This window comes from Homarus americanus, unplaced genomic scaffold, assembly GCF_018991925.1.
Source record: "Homarus americanus isolate GMGI-L3 unplaced genomic scaffold, GMGI_Hamer_2.0 scaffold32583, whole genome shotgun sequence".
NCBI classification, from domain to species: domain Eukaryota; kingdom Metazoa; phylum Arthropoda; class Malacostraca; order Decapoda; family Nephropidae; genus Homarus; species Homarus americanus.
The window spans coordinates 16,570,388-16,589,274 of record NW_024713129.1 but is presented as its reverse complement, the minus strand read 5'-3'; the positions used below and the strand labels follow the sequence as shown (position 1 = coordinate 16,589,274).

The window sequence follows — 18,887 nt, the reverse complement described above, 5'->3', positions numbered from 1 at the left end:
AGAGCTTCCACGTTGCCATTGGGTAAACATTTACATCTTCAGCCCAACTGCTATTAATTGGCAAGGTCTCTTATTTTCTTCTTTAAATTACGGTGTTGTGTTTTGTTCTGCATCTTTATGAATATCTGGGAGTGTTGTGCAGTAACCGAGTTCTTGAGAAACATTTCGTGTCAACCATAACAACCGAAGCCTTCAGGATTATTCTTAGATGAGCTTTTGTAACTTTTTTTTTCATTGTCGGTAGATGATTTTATTCAGGCGTGCGTGTCGCAGGGCAATGTTCCTACCCTGTGTCTCTCTTAGCGTAAGAACTGCGGCGTGGTCGTGATAGTGAGTAAAGAATTATAGATGTGCTGTAGCGAGGTGTTCTCTCCTGTAGGAACAAGTACCTAAATGTGGTTTCATTTGGCGAAGATAATATGCTAGATACAACACCACACTCAGGCAGTTTACTGATGAAACAGATACGACACCATTCTCAGGCAGTTTACTGATGAAACAGATACGACACCACACTCAGGCAGTTTACTGATGAAACAGATACGACACCACACTCAGGCAGTTTACTGATGAAACAGATACGACACCATTCTCAGGCAGTTTACTGATGAAACAGATACGACACCACACTCAGGCAGTTTACTGATGAAACAGATACAACACCACACTCAGGCAGTTTACTGATGAAACAGATACGACACCACACTCAGGCAGTTTACTGATGAAACAGATACGACACCACACTCAGGCAGTTTACTGATGGAACAGGCCACTTTACTGGCCGTTGTGTAGTCAATAGTGACAGCAGGATAAATCTGTTCCCCTGTCCAGTGTTCAAATAGTAAACATAACTTCGTTTCTCATATATATAAGTAAAATCTCATTTATTCGTTCAATTAAACTAATATCCACAGATCTTGTCATGTTTCTGATTGCTTACACACGATTAAAATGACTGACACCACTGAACTCTTACACACACACACACACACACACACACACACACACACACACACACACACACACACACACGCTTGGTTTATGAGGGACTGCACTGGGTGAAGGTATCACTTGTGTGGTGGCGTGTATGGGGTAGTTTGTCGTGGTGGACGGTGTTTACACTGATCGAGATGTGAGGCTGGCTGGGCGACGGTGTTGTATCTGCTGCCGTGTGTGTGTGTGTGGGGGGGGTGATTGTATTTGTATTTGATTGTGTGTGTTCGTTTGTTTATGTCTACACGTATGTTTGTGACTATGCGTATATTTTTTTGTGTTATATATACGCGTGCGTATTTGTGAGTGGTGTGTTGATCGTTATGTATTTGCTGTGTCTACGTGTGTTTGTATGTATAAGTATATTTGTGTGTGTATGTGTGTTAGAATGTTTATACGTATGCATGTGTAATTGTTTCTCTGTGTTGATGGGGGAATTGATTGCATTTGTGTTTGATCATATTATGTGCATGTTTGTTTTATGTTCTTACTTGTGTGTGTGTGTGTGTGTGTGTGTGTGTGTGTGTGTGTGTGTGTGTGTGTGTGTGTTGATATCAGGGAAAGTAATCTAGGGCGGTAATTTTAAATATGTACTGCAGTGTCTAGTAATAGGATTGTCTTAGCTGATGTGAAATTGTTGCTTTTATTATGTGCAAAAAGAAAAATACGTCCGTCTATTTCTCCTCGACTTTGTTTCCTGTTTCCTTGATGTTTTTCGGAGACTTCCCCTAGGCTTATAGTCTTGGTACTCTATAAAAATTCAACCCTAATTAAGACCCAAAGTGACTCCGACGGTCTGTCCTTTATATATCAATATAGAGTAGTTACTCCTCAGCAGTCACGGCCTTTATAGAAAATGGATCCATTCTCTCCTCGCCTGACACTGACCCTCGCTGACCCAACTTTAAGGGCCCAACATGGTAGCTTCTTAAGGGGTCATACCGAGTGGTCAAAAGATGGTACTATACTATTTTTGGAACTTGTGTTGAGGAGAGTTTACTGTATACATCTTCCCAACACACCTGAATTGTATTATAGTTATAGCCCAGAGGCTTAGTTAGGTTGATATTGATTCTGAGGACCACACATACACACACACACACACACACACACACACACACACACGCACACGTTACAAAACAGGATCGGGCCGAGTTTGAACCCCTGACATGACCTCTTTACCCACCTTGACCTTTGATCTGGTTTTTTCATGACCCGTAGCTCCAAAATGAGTGTCATGTAATTGCCGTACTAGTTAATAACCCTTTATGTAACTTGTCAAAGGATTACACATTCTTACGACCCTATACCTAACATACCTGTACACGGTGCTATTTTTTCGCAGGTTTTACTCCATCAATGCTGTGTTGTATGATTCGTCTCAAATAATTTATACACATTCATACACAAACACTGAAAACACACGTTGGTTAGTTTAATTAATCCCTTTCGTAGACTTTGATAGCGGAGAAGGGAAGTAGTGAAACGAATAAAGAGGAATAACTTAAAAGAGAAGAGGAAAAGAGAGCGAGAGGCAGGCAGTGAAATATCACCCCACTCCACCTCTCTCTCACCTGGGGAAAAACATAACCTAGAAAGTGATGATGTGTCTCGCCCGGATTTTTCTTCATATACTTTCAACTGTGTTTTTATTTTTTTCGTGGTGGCCTTTGTTGTCAGTATTAAGTGCGACACACACACACACACACACACACACACACACACACACACACACCGACGGTCCTCACATAAAACAAATCTCTTGAAGGAAAAATTATTTGTTTGAGTTTGTAATCTGGCTGGGTAATAGACATTGACGGATAAAAAAGCTGAGGAAACACAGACAGACAGACAAAACAGATAGACAGTGGTAAATATATGATGATACACTATTAAAGACAGGCAATGGAACTGACAGAAATATCATTAATTTTTAAGTCTTTTGTCGCTTTAAAGCTGGGTGGATGGACACACACACACACACACACACACACACACACACACACACACACACACACACACACACACACACACACACTACTACTACTACTAATAATAATAATACTTTGGTGTCACTCGGAATCGAGTATGACGATCATCCAGCTATGATACAATGATATGAGTTATTAAGGATGTCACCTTCGTTGGTGAGTTCTGAGGTGACTAAAGAGGCCGATACGGGACCGGCAAGGTCGTTCACGTTCGTTGCACATGTGGAGGGCTGCATCTAGTGAGGGAGAGGCGGTGCGGGCGTCTTTCCGGTGTTGGCGCTTGTCTGCCTCGGTTTGCAGTCGGGTTAACTCGAAAGTATTTACACCTCGTGTTTTTTTTCTTTTTTTTTTCTATGGGGATTAGCCCACCCGGGCACAGGTCACTGACCCACATGGGGGCCTGGGGGGCGAAAATGTAATAATAATAATGTTTGGTTCATAGTAAATAAAAAATAAATAAAATGATAATAACAACACTACTGATAATAATAATAATAATAATAATAATAATAATAATAATAAACCATAAAGAAATACAAAAATGAAAAAAAATCAATAGTGAAAAACGATATACACTATGTATGTCGTGTTGTCAAAGTAAGAGAAACACTTGAGACCCTGCAATTGGTTGTAATGAGGCAGAAAATCAGATTAGCAACCCGGGACTTGGTCACAATTTTCGTGATGCCATATGGCCCCAGGGTCTACCATTGGTGCTCCTCCAAGCGTTACGATGTGGAGTAATCGTCTCCCAGGTGAGGGGTTCGATTTGGCACTTTTTCAGGTTTGTCTTAAGACTATCCTTATGCCTTTTCAGTTGCCCGCCAGCATTGCGTTTACTATTCGTTAGGTGACTGTAAAGTACCTGCTTTGGCAGTCTACTGTCGTCCATGCGGGTAACATGGCCAGTCCAACGTAGCTGTTCATGGATAATGGTAGTAGCCTTGATGCTCCTACAGTTGGTGTTAGCAAGAATACTGGCAGTTGTTCTCTTGTCTTCCCAGCGAACACGGAGGATGGAACGTAGACACACACACACACACACACACACACACACACACACACACACACACACACACGAAGGCTTTGTAAGTGAGTGTGACACGACCATCAAATTACAAATATAACGTAGAGAAAGATTTTTAACAGTATATTTATTTAAGTTTATTGACGATGAGGAGGAGAGGAGAGGAGTAGGAAGAGGCGATGGAGGAAGAGGAAGCGGCGGCGGAAGAAGAAAAAAGACAGAAGCAAAGAAAGAACGAATCCGCCAAAAGAAAAGTTATGTCAAATTAGAAAAAAAAGAATAGTGACAAAGTAAATAAAGAAACAGCAAAAAATAAAAACATCCAATGAAAGAATGAAAGCAGCAATAGAATCGGTCAATGAAAGAATGAAAGCAGCAATAGAATCGGTCAATGAAAGAATGAAAGCAGCAATAGAATCGGTCAATGAAAGAATGAAAGCAGCAATAGAATCGGCCAATGAAAGAATGAAAGCAGTACAGAATTTGTCAATGAAAGAATGAAAGTAAGTAATAGAATCGGTCACGGAAAGAATGAAAAGCAGCAATAGAAAATGGTCACGAAAGAATTGAAAGTTGTTAAATAGAAACGGTCAATGAAGAAACGGTGCTAACAGAAACGGTCAATGAAAGAATGAAAGTATAATAGAACGGGCTCAATGAAAGAAATGAAAGCATAATAGAATCACAATGAAAGAATGAAAGGCAACAGAATCGCCAATAAAAGAATGAAAGCAGTAGCAGAAAGTGAAAGAAAAAAAAAACAGTAAGCAGCAGTAGGAAGGAAGTTATAAAATGCAGTTGAGAAAAAAAAGCACAAACGTGACTCTTTCCTGTCGCCTCGAGGGTGCTGGAGGAGACGCCACCGAGAGAGAGAGAGAGAGAGAGAGAGAGAGAGAGAGAGAGAGAGAGAGAGTATTTCAGGTACCCCAATAAAGGCATCTAGCACCCCCAGAGATTATAATAAGCTCTAAGGACCCTAGAGTTAGAGAGTTAGTTTTTCTTTATTATTAGCTATTTATATTTTGTTTGCTATTTAATGAGTTGGTTATTTAGTTATCTATTTAGCTATTTTGGTTACTTAGCTAGTTAATTATTTAGGTAATTATTTTCTTATTAATTAGGTAACAAGTTTCCTTCACATTATTAGTTTTCGTTTGTTGGTCGCACCTACAGTAGCTCACCCCGCCTTGGAGACAGAAAACACATCTCCTGGTAAGACAGTTCTATCTCCGTCAGTATGGCCAGGGATCATCTTCATGAGCTGGAGGTGTTTGGAGGATTTCCCGGGATAGTCTCCAGGGCTACTAAGGACACACACACACACACACACACACACACACACACACACACACACACACACATATTGCTACTTTTATGTGGATCACCTTGCCTGATATTTACCCGTCTGGCTTTTCATTGATATGGCATTATTATTATTATTATTATTATTATTATTATTATTATTATTATTTTATTATTATTATTATTATTATTATTATTATTTTATTGTTATTATTATTATTATTATTATTATTATTATTATTATTATTATTATTATTATTATTATTATTATAAGTAGTAGTATTAGTAGTAGTAGTAGTGGCATTTAATTATTATCATTATTATTTAATGGCCAAACTGTGCAGATTTACCACAACACTTAACCCATCACAGCTATTCTATTAAATTTCATTAAATCCTGACTTTTTTTTTAAATATATTTTTGTGATGCTTCGGGGATAAGGTTTTGAAATAGGCTCACGTGAAGATGAACTCCGAATTTATTTCACCTGGTCACTAAACACCCTAACACTACCTGGGGTGCTTTGATTAGGTTAGGCTAGGTTAGGATTGGTTAGTTTAGCTTAGGTTAGGTTTGGTTAGGCTAGGTTAGGATTGGTTAGTTTAGCTTAGGTTAGGTTAGGATTGGTTAGTTTAGCTTAGGTTAGGTTTGGTTAGGCTAGGATTAGTTAGGTTAGGCTAGGTTAATTGAGGGAATGTTAGGCTAGGTCACCATTGAATATATATTATCATCATCGAATATGTTCAGTATTATCACAAGTCAATTAACGGATCACCAAATCTAAGCAATCTATGATAAAGGTCAAGGTCACAGGTGAAGGTCCAAAGTTATACGCAAGGTCACAGGTGAAGGTCAAAAGTTAAGCATAATGTTACAGGTGAAGGTCAAATGTTAAACGCAAGGTCACAGGTGGAGATCAAAGTTTAAACACATTGGTCAAGGTGACAGGTGACGGTCAAAGGTTAAACACAAGGTCACTGGTGAAGGTCAAAGGTTAAGTACAAGGTCACAGGTGAAGGTCAAAGGTTAAACGCAAGGTCACATGTGAAGGTCAAAGGTTAAACACATAGGTCAAGGGCACAGGTGAAGGTCAAATTTCAAACACAAAGATGAAGGCCACCGATGAAGGTCAAAGTTAAACACAAAGGTCAAAGGTTAAACACAAATGTTAAGGTTACAGGTGAAGATCAAAGGTTGTTTTAATGTTGTGTAGTATCACCATTCATCAGGACAAGAGAGAGATTGGTCAATACTTGATTTTAAATTAACGCAGTAAAATTTAATATTGGCTGCGTGGAGTCTCGTAGTACCAGAATAAACAGAATACATTAATTAGGCTTTTATTTCAGGTGGAAAATGTCACGATCCTTCACCCCCCCCCCCCAAAAAAAAAAAAAAAAATAAAAAAATCATATATATATATACAGTAGGAATAGTATGGTTGACTGTTATTGTTACACTGAATGTTTAGTTGAGTTTGTAATCGAGTGTTTTTGTTACACTGTTGGTTTATCAGGATAATACGTTTGTTTTTGTTTCTGTCCCACTTGTGATACATGTGCGTTATTGTCACAACGTATCCTTCACACTCTCTATCACCTTGTCACTGTAATACACCAGCAACGTCAGTGTTAGCGGGTGTGTTGTGGACTCCGGTATAAGTCATGGCAGGCGAGCACTGTGAGGCGGTGTGGGGTGGTCGCCGCCTTGGTCGCCAGCCTCACCTCACAAATTTATCATCTTGGGCGAACAACTCTCCCAGCGGCATTAATTTTATACGGCTGCTCTAGGATGTGCCCGCCGCCATGACCAGCCACACACCAATTTCCTGCAGGATAATTGCCACCACTGCCAACGGAAATGTATTTTTTCCCTCCCGCCCTCTCCCTCTCAGAATGCCAGAGAGAGGATGTTCGGTTTGGCAAACTTTGTGTACGAGCTGGGGAAAAAAGTCGTATTTTTTTCCCCGGGCTGAACTTTTTTGGTGGTAAAACTCCAGCAACGTTTGGCAGACAATTACCAAACACCCGCATGTTAACTAACTCCTCATCAGCTGTTGTTGACGATTATTATCACTAAATAACTTAATTATCTTTACGAGAAATATTATTAGTCAGGTAATTAAAAAAAAAAAACTCTTCAGTATGTTATGGTTCAACGGAGAGAAAAGGTAGACTGAGTTTATCCTTGTGTAAATATTAGGGATTTTCTCCTTCCCTTTGATGTTTATACTAAGAAGTTAAATGAGGTAGTAATGAAAGGAATTCCCTGTGTTTATTTTCCTCGTTACGACTTGTGTTACAGACGAGTAAATGAAGGTCTTTGTAAATGGCGTAATTCACCTTCATTTTAAACTCTGCCGTGAACGTTGATATTCATTAAAAAAAAAAAAATCACACTGTTGTAATATTTGATATGTCACAAAGACGAGGTACTCTTATGTTAAGCGCTTGAGTACGATAACTTAACCTATTGAGTACGATAACTTATCCCTTGTGTACGATGTCAAGCCCCTGAGTACGATGAATTAATTAAGAGTACAGTAACGTAATCCCTAGAGCACGATGGTTCTTGACACTCAGGAGGGTTGGCATCGTACTCGAGGGGTCAAGGATACACACACACACACACACACACATACATACATACAGTGCTAGAAATATCCTGCCATCAACCTGAATCTGTAATCGAACACTTATTTTCGGCCTCTGTCTCTGTCTCTGTCTCTCTCTGTCTCTGTCTCTGTCTCTCTGTCTCTGTCTCTGTCTCTGCTCTCTGATACAAGATAAAAGTATTAAAAAAAACCCAAGAAGTAAACCTCCGTAGTTGAGAAAAAACCCACATTTTATTTTTTATCGGTGGTGAAGAAAACCTCACCTGAGTATTTATCGGGTCGAGACTCTACAAGTACGTTAGGTTAGGTTAGGTGAGTTAGATTAAGATAGGTTAAGCTAGTTTAGGTTAGTGTTAGGATTAAGATAGGTTAAGTTAGGTTAGTTAGTGTTAGATAAAGATAGGTTAATTTTTTTAGTTAGGTTATGTTAGATTACAGGTTAAGTTAGGTTAGGTTAGTGTTAGATTAAGATAGGTTGCTAGGTTAGGTTAGTGTTAGATTAAGATAGGTTAAGTTAGGTTAGGTTAGTGTTAGATTAAGATAGGTTAAGTTAGGTTATGTTGTGATAAAGATAGGTTAATTTAGGTTAGGTTAGTGTTAGACAAGATAGGTTGCTAGGTTAGGTTAGTGTTAGAACATAGGTTAAGCTAGGTTAGGTTAGCAGATGTAAGCACTTAGGCAGGCTAGTGTTAGACAGGTTGGGTTAGGTTGTGTGTTGTATCACATAGGTTGCTAGGTTGAAAGGAGTGTTAGATTAAGATAGGTTGCCAGTTAGGTTAGTGTTAGATTGGGCATAGGTTGCTAGGTTAGGTTAGCAAGTTGTATCAAGATAGTTAGGTTAGGTTAGATAAAGACAGGTTGCATTTTAGGTTGTGTTAGTGTTAGATTGGCATAGGTTGCTAGGTTAGGCTAGTGTTAGATTACAGGTTGCTAGGTTGTGTTGTGGCCAGGTTAGGTGAGCAAGCCAGGATTAGATTAGTGTTAGATTAAGATAGGTTAAGTTAGGTTAGGTTAGTGTTAGATTAAGATAGGTTAAGTTAGGTTAGGTTAGTGTTAGATTAAGATAGGTTAAGTTAGGTTAGAGTTAGGCTAGGTTAGGTGAGTGTTAGATTAAGGTAGGTTAGGTTAGCGTTAGATTTAGATAGGTTAAGTTAGGTTAGGTGAGTGTTAGATTAAGGTAGGTTAGGTTAGTGTTAGATTTAGATAGGTTAAGTTAGAGTTAAGTTAGGTTAGGTAAGGTTAGGTTAGGATTTCTCTTCAATAAGTGATTTGTCCTCTAGAGATATGATATATATGTTTTTTGTTTTGTTTTTGTCCACAGTCAAGAAAAAAGCGTGAGTTTTGAGCGGGTAATATTTATTAGCTGGAAGACACATAACGCGGGTCCACTACACCACGTTACTTTTATTTATAGCAGAGACGGGGATGATATATTGTATTGTATTGTTCTTTTTAAAAAACATAATGGTTTTTTTGATCACTTGAACATTAGACTCCCCAATTTATTTCATCTGAAGAGTAATCATCCTAACGCTAACCTAACCTAACTTATCTTAATCTATGACTAACGTGACCTTTAACCTGACCTAACCTAACTCTTCTGTCACGTGGTGTTGGTGGGAGTTTTCAGTCTCACGTGGTAATGGTGGGAGTTCTCAGTCTCACGTGGTGTTGGTGGGAGTTTTCAGTTTCACGTGGTGTTGGTGGGAGTTTTCAGTCTCACGTGGTGTTGGTGGGAGTTTTCAGTCTCACGTGGTGTTGAGGGAGTTCTCAGTCTCACGTGGTGTTGAGGGAGTTCTCAGTCTCACGTGGTGTTGGTGGGAGTTCTCAGTTTCACGTGGTGTTGAGGGAGTTCTCAGTTTCACGTGGTGTTGAGGGAGTTCTCAGTCTCACGTGGTAATGGTGGGAGTTCTCAGTCTCACGTGGTAATGGTGGGAGTTCTCAGTCTCACGTGGTAATGGTGGGAGTTCTCAGTCTCACGTGGTGTTGGTAGGAGTTCTCAGTCTCACGTGGTAATGGTGGGAGTTCTCAGTCTCACGTGGCGTTGGTAGGAGTTCTCAGTCTCACGTGGTGTTGAGGGAGTTCTCAGTCTCACGTGGTGTTGAGGGAGTTCTCAGTCTCACGTGATGTTGGTGGGAGTTCTCAGTCTCACGTGATGTTGGTGGGAGTTCTCAGTCTCCTGGTATACCCCGGTGGAGTGGAGTTGAGGGGAGGGAGGTTGGAAAGAGTTAACTTGAAGACCCTGGCAGCTGCGAGAGCACTGACAGCACACACCTTCACCCCTTAGTGGTCAAGACGTGTGTGTATGTGTGTGTGTGTAGAGCCATTAACCATGTAAACACGACATATCTATGCTGAATACAATTTTCATAAAACTTAATAAGAATTTCCAGCCGAGAAAAAAAACTGCAACTGATAGATCACTGGCATTGTGTGACCTCTGTGTGACCTTTGTGTGACCTCTGTGTGACCTTTGTGTGACCTCTGTGTGACCTTTGTGTGATCTTTGTATGACTTGGCCAACACACTCCTATGATATAATGTTTGTGTCACTGGATTTTGGCGAGGTATCAGTAAGGCAGATCGTTCCTCTTATGATGTATATGATCAGGCATTTTATAGTGAACTTTTGAGATAATGCTATATTTACACTGGTCATTATATTTTAGTTATAATTTAATGTTATAATTAGATAAAGACATAGAACAGTTAGCTATATTCTTCTGACTGTTTGACTGGCGCAGCTTTAAGGCCCTTCTTGTCACCACTGGCTATACTCCCTGTTATTAACTGTGAAATACGTAGTCTGGGAGCTTATAGTGGCTTCCATGGCCGTGTTTCTCCCATATTGGATTTCTGTAACTTGAGGTCCCGAGTTCGGATCCCCACTCGAGGGCAATATATCAGGTACCAGGCGTAATCTGTGGTTATTGGCCAGACGCTTGTCTTCGGCCACTCATGACGTGATGTACAGCAGAGTTAAGGTTGAATTGAAAGCAGAATAAACAGTGTAACTACCCAGGGCCTCCGCGATGCTGAAAATAACGATATCAGATAATTAAAACAACAAAAAAGAATAAATATAGTTAAGCTTAAGAATAACTGTATATGGGTTAAACCTTAAGAATAACTATATATGGGTTAAACCTTAAGAATAACTATACAGTATATGGGTTAAACCTTAAGAATAACTATACAGTATATGGGTTAAACCTTAAGAATAACTATACAGTATATGGGTTAAACCTTTATCAAATCTAAAAGGAGTGAATGAGGACTTTTTGGCAATATTACTCGATTGACAACATTGCCACGGAAGGTTCCCAGATTGTGTACGTTTGGCCCAGTGTTGTACTGTATGTTAGGTACTGTATTCTAAAGTTGATCTCGAGTCCTAAGTTCGGCACGATATTCTAATTCGGCCCGGTATCCGAAGTTCAGCATCGTGTAAAGTATAGGGCTTGAAAGCTTTCACAACAACAACAATAATAATAACTACTTGAAGAAAAACAAAAAGTACAACAACAACAATAACACAACATGAACAAAACAAGAACGCGATCAAGAACAATAGCAAAAACCTATCATGAACAAGAAGAAAAACAAGGTCAACAACCACACTAATACAAATAAATAAAAACAACAACAAGTGCACCAAGAACAACAACAAAAAACAACAAAAAACAAGATAAAAACAAGAACATGAACAAGGATAAAAAACAACAACAAAAACAACCATAAAAACAGGAGGAAAAAAACACATGAACAACAGGAAGAGGAACAAGAAAAACAAAAAAGAATAAGATTTTTTTTCCGTGGGGGGGGGGGGAGGGGGGGGCAGGGAGAGGGTGTGTGTGTGGTGTACATGTTTCATACGAGAGCAGCGTCAGCCAGCACTAGCAGAGATAACGAAAATATTTCCTTGTAGCTGAGATGACGACTGTGGTGGTGTAGGTTGTTATGGTTGTGGTAGTTGTGATTTTGGTGGTGGTGTATTGGTGTTTGTGGTTGTTGGTTGGTGTAGTGTTGGTTGTGATGGTAGTGTTGGTTGTGATGGTAGTGTTGGTTGTGATGGTAGTGTTGGTTGTGATGGTAGTGTTGGTTGTGGTTGGTTATGGAGGAGGTGTTTTACGACTTGTAAGGAGAGAGTGGAAGACGGAGGAGATCAGGAACGAAACGAGGTATAGCGGAGTGGATGAAGATAGTGGAGGATGGATGGCAGATTATGGGGGTGTGTAGAGGGTAGTGTGTGGCGGAGACCTGCATCCATCCTGGGGTGGGGCAAGAAGATGAAGAAACTGTTACTTGTTTCACTGACATAGACCTTTCTTTGGTGTGTGTGTGTGTGTGTGTGTGTGTGTGTGTGTGTGTGTGTGTGTGTGTGTGTGTGTGCAAAAAGCAAATAAGAAAAAGAATTTAATGCGATATTTTAGTTTATTTACATATTGAGACAAAGACAATTTCTCAAGGTATTTATGAATGATATTCTTTCTTAAGTTATGTTAGTTCACCTTGCAGTATGATTAACTTAGTGGTGAATGACAGTCAGTTACATTTCGTTGGATTAAAAGAAGAAACACTACAAAATTAATATATGTGTCTCAGCGGGAGTGATTATGTTGTGGTCGTTTTACTTCGTCATTTCACCTCGAGCCTAATTCAGTTGTTGTTGGCAGCATCATAAAGTTGGCGTTAAATCTATTTTATTTGGTATAGTAATATAGTGACAAGTACTACAGACCTCAATGAATCATTACCACCATCAGAGGTTTTATTTAGGAATTCTAGAATACTATTACATGAGCTCGGGACTCTCTAAAGGCGGTATTTTATTATTTAAATAAAGAAACAACGATAGAAAAACAAACTTGGGGTTGTAAAGTAGTTCTTATGTCATTTCCTTATATTTCAGTCTTACGATATTACATTACTTTTTGTCGACTATAATACATAAAATTCATGAATGGAAACAGTAAAAATGAAGAGCAGCTTCAATAATATTATGGATTTTTACGAGACTTACCATGGTGAGATGGGAAGACGTGATGAAGTGCGGGATGACGAAGTGTTCACAATGACGTTTGGACGAGAATGTTTCAGGATGGTCGGACACGAGGCGGTGAGTGTGATGAGAGACGCTGGGTGAAGAAGATTTATGATGAGCTGTTCAGAGTAGGAGGGGGTGAGGATGCGAGATGGATTGAGCAAGTAAGTGAGTTTTTTTAAAGTGCAAGAGGAAGCCGGGGTACGTCAGAGGAGTGAGGGGGTCAGCACACACACAAGAGATTTATGCATGAATGACAGAGCGAAGGGAAACATCTTTTACTTACCATTCATTTATTAATTAAAATGACAAGTTATAAAGTATTCAAGTGCTGCTGAAGCTTTGATGTTTACTCTGGTGCATCAAACATGAATTTATATATATATACTGTATATATATTCATTTATTCTTAATTAAATTCCAAATAAATATAATTAATATTTTAGATTTATTTCCCAGGGTCGTTCACGGCCTACATCTATTATACATTTTTGTTCTGGGAAATGTTTAAGCTATGAGAGTATGAGAATTGAACTGACGGGAGAAAGACAGGATAATGGTGTGTCCGGATAACTGGTTCCAGATAACCGAAAGTTGATTTTACAGATACTTACTATATAGCGAGATTGAAGTTGCTTAATTTCTTCAAAACGCTATTTCTGAATTTTAAACACCAGTTTTTGTATATTGAAGTCAGTGATTATATTTGATATTTCTTTTATAACTAGTAATATTGATTAAATATCTGTTTCTGGCATAAATTTATCATTGGATTTATATTTATTGACTGTTTCTTCCTGGACCAACGTAACTTTTAAATCACCACCCTCAAAATAACAATTTGAGAACCGAAATGACCTCAATTTTACGACCCCTCCTAAATTGTAGAGTTCCCCCTCCCCGCTCAGTCTCTGTGATGGTTTTCTATGATGGCCGTGATTGGTGGGGCTGTTATGGCGGTAGATTTGTGATCGATGGCCAACAGGGAGGGACAAACAATGCGCGCGTGTGTGTATATATAACGCTGAACACTGAACAAGATAAAAAAACAACAATAATAATAATTTGAATATTGACCAAAATAAAAGTATTTACTTGGAATATCGAACAACAACGAAGTTTAATTTTGAGCTCAGAAAAAAAAATATAAACCGTGTTTTCGAATATCGAACCATACAACAATTCTCTGAACACCGAAAAAAAAATCAGCTTCTATCACCGTCCAATAGAGAAAAAAATTCGTGCTTTGAACAACGGAGAAGACAAACTTTAAACTTGAACTTTGAATGATGGATAAGTCGTAATATGAACACCGAGCATAAGAGAATGCACCATGGAATTAATTTTGTACATAAGTTAAGAAATCAATAACTTGAACATCAAACAACATACAAATTCTAGAAAATTAGAAATATGAACACTGAACAACTTGACTATATAAACCAACAGTTTTATAAACGTTGTTGGACCAGTGTATTAGAAAACCACGTTATGTGCTTATAAAGACCCACGCTGTTGAAGTTCAGTGATAACAGTTAAATTCTAAACACCGAACATCACGGAAAAGAAACATTGGCTACCGAACTACATAAAAAAATTAACGCTTTTGGACGTTTTCAGTTAATTGAGTCTACCACATTTCAGGGACTAGACGGAATAGCAGTACTACAAGAGGGGGGGGAAGCGCTTCACTTTAGAAGAACGTTATGATGGACGGTCGTACTGGATATGTGAAATATCTTCGTATGAGTCCTAGTAGTTTATTTGCTTGATTTACCTTCTAACAATGATCTGAGAACACCAGTTTATTCTCAACATACACACCAAGATCCTTTTCACATTAGGTCTCAGTTAACGATGTTTCTTCGTCTCTTTGGGATGTGATACGCCTCCTAACTATTGGTATACGACCCAGGTGCGTCCTCTTGCTTTTCATGACTGAATCTTAACAGCCAATCCTTTGACCAACTCCTGAAGCCGATAGAGATCTTCCTGTAACACTTTGCAGTCCGTTTGGTTCTTAATTTCCTTAAAATAACTTAGCGTCCACAAGCATTTGTATGGCGCAATGAATAGCATCTGGCACATAATTTATGAAACAAACAAACAACAACGGGCCCAAGTCACTGTCCTGTGGCACCCCACTTGTCACGGTTGTACATGATAGTTTCGCGCCATTAATCGCCATATACTGCTTGCGGTCATGAAGATAGTGTCCAATCCATACCGGTACGTCCCACTGAATTCAGTACCTTAGCAAGTACTACCTGGTGTCCGCGGTCAAGAGAAAAACCCCTTCTTCTTTACTGCTATAACAGACTGGAGCAAGTTACCAGACCACATCGATACCAGTTGCGGTATTAAACAATTCAAAACTAAAACAAAGAAATGCATAACAGATGAAGCCACAGCAAGAGAAGAGAGTGAATTTCTGTATTATTAAACCACAGATGTTGTGCAGTACTGTGGTAGTGATCCGCCAGCCTCGGATAGTCCAAGAGCAATGTAATGCTTGTTGAGTTCTATCAAATAAACGCTTACTAATACTCCTGTAAACTTACTAATACTGATTAGAGACCAAGTGTAAACCTAAACAAAGGACCCTCCTGGAAATAAGCACCTGACAGCTTTGTCGGCTATCATTGGTCAAGTTGCTTTCCTGTAAACCATTGTTGTTTACCTGCAGTGTCTCGGCACACAGGGAGGTGGCTGGTGAAGAGAATATATTCTCTTGTCCAAACATTATTAAGACATTTTAATTTTTTCAGAAGGAGGAAATTCGGGTGAAAGTGGGTTCCGTAGACATGACTGGCCGTTTACCAAGTGTCAAGGGAAGACTCACAATCCTGATTCATCATGTCAAAAGTAAGTATAATATATATATACTTAAAGTTCCAGTATATTTTCAAATATTTCCTTGTGAGTTGGAACGCTGAAAAGCAGGAGTTCCTAATGGGAAGTTTTAGAATAAGTTTTGTGTCTTGCAAATGGTTACCCAAAACAGCTTTTCATTAGGAGTTAGCGAAGCTAGTAATTCTAATACTCGTATGGTTTAGACATTTATCCTCTTGTCGCTAGGATGTGTTAAGTATGAGCAAGGATGAAGCATAAACCACATGATATTACAGTAACCTCTGTTTCGCTACGAGTTGGTGCCTTGCGCGGTTGAATCTCCGTAAACATGCATTCAGGTTGGAATAAAACTCATTCATAATTTAATTTTTTTAGTACAAACAGGCAGTTGTTTGAGTGAGACTGGAGCCCAGTTCATTCAAGATTTCTCTTTTAATGCCCCAGAGAGTGTGAGTCCATGACCTTATTAGGCATAGATGTGCAGATGCTCAGCTTCCGTTACTTGACAGAATTTACGGCTTTTAGTGGTCAGAGTCGCCATGTTTGTTTGTTTGTTTAACTTCAAATAATATATATATATATATATATATATATATATATATATATATATAAAGTGAAATTTGTTTCGTCTAGACACATACACAAATACTGCCAAAAAGTGTAATATATATTTATCGAGTAAATGATGTTTTATGTAAAAATCAACTGTTTGTTCATTTGCTTTATCAAAAGATGTCCAACAAAAAATCAACTCCTGACTTAGAAAAAAGAAATTCAACATGTCATTCTGATTACATTTTGTGAAAAATTATTAATGTAGTCAGTAACTGATAAAGTGTGTTGGTGTTTTATATTAGTGAGTGGAGTGAGTAATGTGAGGTGTGTAGTGTAGACACGAGACACAGTAGATGGTGGTGAATCACCGAGTTAATATGTTATTTTAATGGAGAATTTAAGGGTGTCCGCGGTAGTGTATTACATAGTTAGCGATACTGTTGTAGTCGTATATTTATGTATGTGAACATGATCAGTCTGGATCCCGTAATGAGAGTGTCCAGTCTGCATACATTAAATGATAATTTTTTTATATATACAGTATGTATATAATGTAATAATTATATAAATTAATGACTTACAGACAAATACAGCAGCCATAAGCTGAAAATATATAAATGTCATAAGTGGTACATATAATCATATTTGATGTCATGGGTGGGAGGGTCTTTTAACATGGGATTTCAGCGCAGTTACAGTACAAAAGTGAGATTGGCAAGAGTGAACACACAATTTATCTACGAGTTGTTGATGATCTGTACAATGGTTGTAATGGGGTCGGTGTTATAGCAACCAGTACGTGGTCGTATGGGCTGGATGGGGATGTGGTATCGAGCAGCAATTGAGCACCACAATTGACGGTGGCGGGGATGGTGTAGAAGCTTCGTCTAAAACTGACAAATTAAGTTATGGTAACGATTAGAGAGAGTTGAGAGGGTTGTGTACTGAGCGCCTCTTGATATGTGGTGTACGAGAGGAAGATAATTGTCTTGCACGCCTTCTGCATTTTCTCTGGGGGTCCTCGTTGTGCACAGTTAAGGAAGAGCCACGCAGGGGAAGGAAGTATAGGTGAGTTTAGGCAGTATGAATGTTGTGTACATTCATGAGCTCAGACGTGGGAGCTCCGAGGGACTTAAGACGACGTAGGATTGCAGACGATATGTGGAAGATAAGACGGTTTTACTGATGTGTACTTTCCAGGTCAATTTGTTATCTCCAGTTCCGCCGAGGTGCTTGGTGGAATCCACATCCTGGTGTGTGTGTGGGGGGGGCAATGCGGGGCATGATGAAGGAGAGGTTTATGTGCATATATAGGGTAACATGGTTGGTGGTTGACCAATCATGAAGAAAGTTCATTGTATTCTGGAGGATGCTGTAGTCGGGAGCCGAGTTTATTATTCATATCCCATGTGGTCTAGTGGCTAGGATACCTGGCTTTCACCCAGGAGGCCCGGGTTCGATTCCCGGCATGGGAAAGCTTCATCCAAACACTTAATCGTAGCAATTTTTTATTTATTTTTTTAATTGAGACAAGTTTAGATTTAGGCGCGAGATAGGTAAACACTGTTTTAGAAATAGAGTAGTGGATGAGTGGAACAAGTTACCGAACATCATCATTAACTCGAACACGCTGGGAAGCTTCAAATATAGGTTGGACGGATATATAAGCAATAGGGGTTGGGTGGAAACGGGGCTGATCAGTATGGGCCAATAGGCCCGCTGCAGTTTTCTCCATTCTTATGTTCTTACTGTATGTTATTTGTGTTCTTATTGTGGAAGGGAGCACCGTAACCGCAATAAAGGTGAAAAACGAGAACAATTAACGTCCGCGCGCGCGTGTGTGTGTAAAATAATAATAATAATAATAATAATAATAATAATAATAATAATTAACGGTTTATTGAAAGAGCATGGCAGCCGGAAGGCTGAAAATATACAGTTACATAATTGGGGAATGGGTCTCTTGATTTACAAATAATATGCAAGAAACATAAGTGATACAAATATGATATATAATCACTCACTGTTTGATTACAAGTTATTGATATTTTCACAATGGTTGGGACTGGGCTGTTCTCATAGCGATCAGTTCGTGCTCGTATGGGCTGGATGCAGTTGTGGTGTCGAAGAGCAATTCTCGGGTGGTAGTAGGAACCGGTGTCGAGCATAGTGCAGAAGCTTCTCACCAAATTGGCAGATGAGGTCGTGGTGATGGTGAGTGAGATCCGAGAGGGTCAGTGTGTTGAGCGCTTCTTGATATGTGGAGTAGGAAGGGAGAGAATAATCTTGCATGCCCTCTTTTGCACTTTTTCTAGGTGTTTACGTTGTGTGGCATTTAGGGAGGAAGACCAGGTAGGGGAAGTAGGAATGTTGAGTAATCACTGAAGAGCTCGGGGGCAGGAACTCCCAAGGACTTGAGTCGGCGGAGGAGGCGGAGACGGAAACTGGAGGATTTGACAACTTCACTGACGTGTGGTGTCCAATTTAGTTTGTTGTCTATGGTGACG

The 18,887-nt window shown here is 39.2% G+C and overlaps 1 non-coding gene across 1 annotated transcript; it reads left to right on the top strand.

Annotated features, from left to right (window-relative positions):
- The first annotated feature begins 17,783 nt into the window (after positions 1-17,783).
- Trnae-uuc lies at positions 17,784-17,855 on the top strand. Its single transcript has one exon. It is a non-coding gene; the product is annotated as a tRNA-Glu (tRNA).
- Positions 17,856-18,887: the final 1,032 nt, after the last annotated feature.